The following is a 5,909-nucleotide window of genomic DNA, read 5'->3' as shown; positions in this document are numbered from 1 at the left end:
TGTGCTGCTGTGATTGGTGTAATAAAAAGCTGAGTGGCCAGCTGAGGAGCCCTGCAACCTGCTGGGGCCGCTCTGGTAGGCACAGCTGGTTGGAGCAGTTGCCTCAAATGTAGCACTGGAGGGATCCTGTTGAGTGGGGGGGGGGGCGGCGAGGCGTTGCCCCCCCCCCCCCGCAGTCTCAGGGGCCCGCAGGACAGAGTAACCCCGTGCCCCGTCCCTTTCCTGTCATCTTTGGGCCATGCAGCAACAATCCGAAGAGGGAGCATCACAATAGGGCGGTTTATCTGAGCAGGCTGGACCTCTATGAGGGAGAAGGAAATGGAACACCTACACATCTAACGGGCACGTGTTGCTAAGGGAGGAGTCGACCAGACTAAAATGAGTCTGCACGGTGCTAGTGGGGGCCACGAGAGATCAAGAGATAGAGGAAGGTCAAGTGACAGATCACGAGATTCATCTCATGAGCGAGCAGAGTCACAGCTTATTCCTTGTATTCGAAATGTGACTTCACCAACACGACAGCACCATGTTGAACGAGAAAAAGATCATAGTTCATCTCGTCCAAGCAGTCCTCGTCCTCAAAGAGCGTCCCCGAACGGCTCCATGAGCAGTGCTGGGAGAAGCAGCAGAAACAGCAGTCAGTCGCGCTCAGATGGTAGCTGTACGACGTCTGGGGAGATGGTGCTTGTGTGTGAGAACGCAATAGAAGGCGCGCGGAGCGTGCGGACGTCTGAGCGAGTGACACTGATAGTAGATACCACCAGATTTGTCGTGGACCCGGCCATTTTCACTGCACAGCCAAACACAATGTTGGGCAGGATGTTTAGATCTGGCCGAGAACATAATTTCACACGTCCCAATGAAAAGGGAGAGTATGTGGTGGCAGAAGGAATCGGTTCTACTGTGTTTCGAGCTATTTTGGATTACTATAAGACAGGAATCATCCGCTGTCCTGAGGGCGTATCTGTTCCTGAGCTGAGAGAAGCATGCGATTACCTTTGTGTCTCTTTTGAATACAGTACAATTAAATGTAGAGATCTCAGTGCCCTCATGCATGAGTTATCAAATGATGGTGCTCGTAGACAATTTGAATTTTATCTGGAAGAAATGATCCTCCCTCTCATGATAGCAAGTGCCCAGCGTGGGGAACGAGAGTGCCATATAGTGGTGCTCGCAGATGATGTGGTTGATTGGGATGAGGAGTATCCACCACAGATGGGAGAGGAATATTCACAGATTATTTATAGCACAAAATTATATAGATTTTTCAAGTACATTGAAAACAGAGATGTGGCCAAATCAGTTTTGAAGGAGAGGGGTCTTAAGAAGATTAGATTGGGAATAGAAGGCTATCCTACCTACAAAGAAAAAGTAAAGAAAAGGCCAGCAGGTCGCCCAGAAGTCATTTACAACTATGTCCAAAGACCCTTTATTCGAATGTCCTGGGAGAAGGAGGAAGGAAAGAGTCGGCATGTAGACTTTCAGTGTGTAAAGAGTAAATAAATCTATCACCAACCTGGCAGCGGCTGCTGCAGACATTCCCAGGACCAGCTGGTAGCCATGCACCCTCCTCCACAGGTGGATGAGCTGGATAGCCTCTGCAGCCAGCCTGCCTCGGGCAATAATGACCTCGATCCTGACTCGCAGAATCCAGTGCTGTGATGCTGCTGTTTCTGAAGCCATAGCAAGCTACTCTTGCAGTGACGACGCACCCCTCATTCTGCACTGCGAGGGCACTTCTCTTCATTGTGAGATGCACGTGTTTAGGATACTGCAGCACAGGCTTTTTTAAAGACCAAAGGTAGCTGAATGGTTTTTTAATGAGTACAACCTTAGCATCCTGGTTCCAGTTTTATAAATGTGTTTGTTTACCAGTAGATTTGTGAAATGGGTTTTTTGTACTGAAACAGTCCTTTTTCACACAGAAGTCATGGGAATTGACAGTTGGGGTACTTTCAGTGTAGATTGATACTCATCATGCCCCAGATAAAATGCAGAATGTGAAGAGTTGCACTTTATAGATGGTGGTTAAATGGAGCTGCTGAAGCCATGTTAGAGTGGTGGTGCACAGCAGAACACAAGCGCTTCTATCAGAGTATTCCTCGGTACAGTATGGGTAGTTGGCCCACAAGAAGCAAAAACATATTTATCTTGACTTTGTTTGGGTGATGAGTAGAGATCTGATGCTCGTAATGTTGATTTACTCATCACCAGAGCCCTAAAGCCCTTTACAGTGAGTCATGTGCAGGAAGGGTGACTGTCAGGAGATGGTTTACTGTCCAGTCTGCCTTACCCTTAATCAGCTCAGATATTTATTTACTAATGCTTTTTTTCCTTAAGAGTTATGGGATAGGAAAATGAACTGTTTGCTCTTCATTTACTAAATGATTGTAAACTCGAGTTTTTCATCAAAATAAAAGTCCATTTTTTAAAAAAGCCGAGTGGCCAATAGAATGGCAGGAGAGTATAGACAGGATTTCTGGGGAGAGAGAGGAAGAAGAGGAAGAATCTAGATGTTTCTGAATCTGAATGCTTGCCAGCAGTCCTAGACCAAGTCAGATGGACTGTACTAAGAAGAGGTAACTGAGCCACATGGCAGAACATAGATTATAGGTTAATTAAGTTATAAGCGCTAGCTGGAAGAAAGTCTAAGTTAAGGCCTGTAGGGCCCACAGGTCTATCCTTCCTCTCTGAGTTTATCTTGAGAACAGTTTCTGGCCAGACATCTTGTTGCAATTTCCATCTAAACATCCTGTTTGTTCCTGTGCTCCCTCCGTTCCCCCTGGCAGTTAGCTATAAGGCCATTGTTTACTTGATTTTGGGTTTAGTAATTTCCCACCTGCCTGGGGGGAATTCCATTGTTCAGCAGCTAGGTATATAAGATTTTTCCTAAGCTTGAATAAATGGGCATTCGGCATTATCTCCTCATGAATGACCCTCGTCTCCTGTATGTTCTTTTAATCTCCAGGCCCTTTATGGCTCATTTAAAATGGTTAACTGAGAAACCCATATGAGTTAAACAATGGCCTTTAATGGAAGACAAACTGCAGGCTTTAGAACAGCTGGTACAGGAGCAAGTAGATGCTTGCCATATCGAAGAATCAACCAGCCCTCTGAATTCTCCTATATTTGTTGTTAAAAAGAAATGTGGAAAATGGAGAATGGTGACAGATCTAAGAGATGTCAACAAGTTTATCCAACCTATGGGCCCTCTACAGTCTAGAATTCCTCTGTCTTCTCTATTACCAAAAGGATCCTCCCCTTTTTTGATTTTTTTGGAGCCTGTCCTGTAACTAGCTCTTGTAGACCAGGCTGGTCTCAAACTCAGAGAGATCCACCTGCCTCTGCCTCCCAAATGCTGGGATTAAAGACATGTGCCACCACTGCCCGGCAGGATGGCCTCTTATACTTATTGATTCAAAGGATTGTTTCTACAGTATATCTTTACAGGAAAAGGATTGAGAAAAATTTACTTTCACAGTGCCTACTTATAATAATTCTCAGCCTACTAGATGCCAGTGGATTATCCTCCCACAGGGAATGCTCAATAGTCCAACCCTGTGCCAATACCTTGTAAATCAGCCAATGGAAATAATATGCAAGCAATTTCCTAAGTCTATAATTTACCATTTCATGGGTGACATTTTGTTATCTGCCTCAAATGCAGATACTTTAGAAAGAATGTTTGAAGAAGTAATGGGGATTACAAATTTCTCCTGAAAAAAATATAAAGAGGAGATTCTGTCAACTATCTGCGTTACAACATAGGTTTACAGAAAATTAGAACACAAAAGGCACAAATTAGGAGAGACTGTAAACTCTTAATGACTTTTAAAGATTGTTAGGAGATATTTCCAGTCTATGACCAGCTGTTAGGATAACACCTGACCTAATAGTTCATGTAAACAAAATCTTAGATGGTGACAAAAACTTAAATAGTCCCAGAGAATTAACAGCTGAAATGGAAAAAAAAATTGATGGTCATTGAAGAGAAATTACAGGAGGCACATGTAGATAGAGTGTATCCAAATTTTAACTGTATTCTAGCCATATTGCCTTCCAGAATTTACCCTACAGGAATTTTAATGCAGAGGGAAGATATTATCTTAGAATGGATCTTTTTACCACATAAACCAAGTAAAAAATTCAAAACTTATGTGGAAAAAGTCTCTGAACTATTAATTATAAAATTATAATTATAAAAGGAAAATTGAGACTTCATCAATCAGCAGGTATAGACCCAGCAGAGATTATAGTCCCTTTTACTGCTGATGAAATTATATTTGTTATTTCTGTTTACAATATTTGTACACCTATGCAAAGTTATTTTGTCATATTGTATACATGCATGTTTCTACCTCTCTTTAAGACAATTTGCATATTGACACACTTTAGGATATATTTATCATATTGCATTACATATTTCTACCTCCGATTAAGATAGTTCTACATTGTTTACATTTTTTTTTACATTGTTTACATTTTGAGGTCATTGTCCTCCTTTACTGCACAGTTGTTTAAAGATTGTTTAATATTCTGATATGAAGTCTCAATCTTTAAGTTATATAAGTAGTAAGTACTTTAGGTCAATAGTCATTCATGTTTTTATACTTTTAGTCAGACTAATTAGGTTCTTTAGATAGATAGAGATTGTATTCTGCATAGATAGGTAACCTTTAACCACTTCAAAGATCTGTAGAACATGGCACTTAAATAACTTAGGATTCTGTTGATATGAGACAGCAGCCAAACAAATGTGTCTTATCTGACACTTGACTTTGTCATATAACTCTTCTGCATGTCCTTTCTAGGACTTATTACAACTAAATACTAGTGATTGTATTGCTAATCCTAACAGACATTTTTTAAATTTTTGAAATTTATAAAATATTAATTATATTTCTGGAATCCCTGACTAGCCACAGGATCAAACTATTATAAAACACTATCAAATACTTAATTGACAATTTTAAAAGTAAAAAGGGAGTATATACTCTCACCCATATCCTCTCATACTGTGCTACACTTAGTTATGCTAATTTTAAATTAAATTTTTTTTTCCTTCCGGGTGGTGGACACACGCCTTTAATCCAAGCACTTGGGCAGCAGAGGCAGGTGGATCCCAGTTAATTCATGGCCAGTTTGGTCTACAAAGCAAGTTCTAAGACAGCTAGGAATGTTACACATAGAAACCCTGTCTTGAAACACAAAAAAAAACAAACAAAAAAATAAAACAAACAAATAAACAAAATAAAACCCAAACTTTTTTTCCACTTTAAAGGATAGTGCTTTTTCTGTTGCCCCAAAGCATTCTTCCCTAGAGCAGACATATAAAATATATGCTAAATGAAAAGATCTAAAAACTAATCAATGGAAAAAACTGATGTGAACTTTGGAGCAAGGTAATGCTTATGTCTTTGCAGAAAATGAACAAAGTCTCATATGGCCCCTGACCACCAGACCAATGAAAAGGTAGATGACAAGCCAGCTCACCAAGAGATACCCCAAGAGGGATAGCAAGCTGATAACTTGGGGAGGTAGCAAGATTCTAACTCAGTGGTTCTCAAGTTGTGGATCGCAACCCCCGTGGGAAACCCTTATCTCAATTATGATTCATAACAGCAGCAAAATACAGTTATAAAGTAGCAACAAAATAATTTTATGGTTGGGGTTACCACAAAATGAGGATCTATCTGTGTTAAAGGATCATAGCATTAGAGGGTTAAGAACCACTGTTCTACCTCATCAAGCTGAGACTTTGGGGAAACAGCAAGGCTACAATATTACTGACCCAAAACAATGTTGGTATGCTTACTGACTGTATTACGTGTTAACTCTCAGCCTGTCAATGCAGTACTGTAAATGCCTTTTGTGAGGACATGGGATTAAAAAACACAGCTGTTATGGGA

The 5,909-nt window shown here is 40.8% G+C and overlaps 1 pseudogene; it reads left to right on the top strand.

The window, feature by feature from the left end:
- Positions 1-378: 378 nt before the first annotated feature.
- On the top strand, positions 379-1,662 carry LOC148120631 (BTB/POZ domain-containing protein 10 pseudogene; annotated as a pseudogene).
- The last annotated feature ends 4,247 nt before the right edge of the window (positions 1,663-5,909 follow it).

Source organism: Myodes glareolus, chromosome 10 (genome assembly GCF_982192425.1).
Source record: "Myodes glareolus chromosome 10, mMyoGla1.1, whole genome shotgun sequence".
Classification (NCBI taxonomy): Eukaryota; Metazoa; Chordata; class Mammalia; order Rodentia; family Cricetidae; genus Myodes; species Myodes glareolus.
Note: the sequence above shows the minus strand (reverse complement) of the source record. Positions and strands in the feature narration are given on the sequence as shown.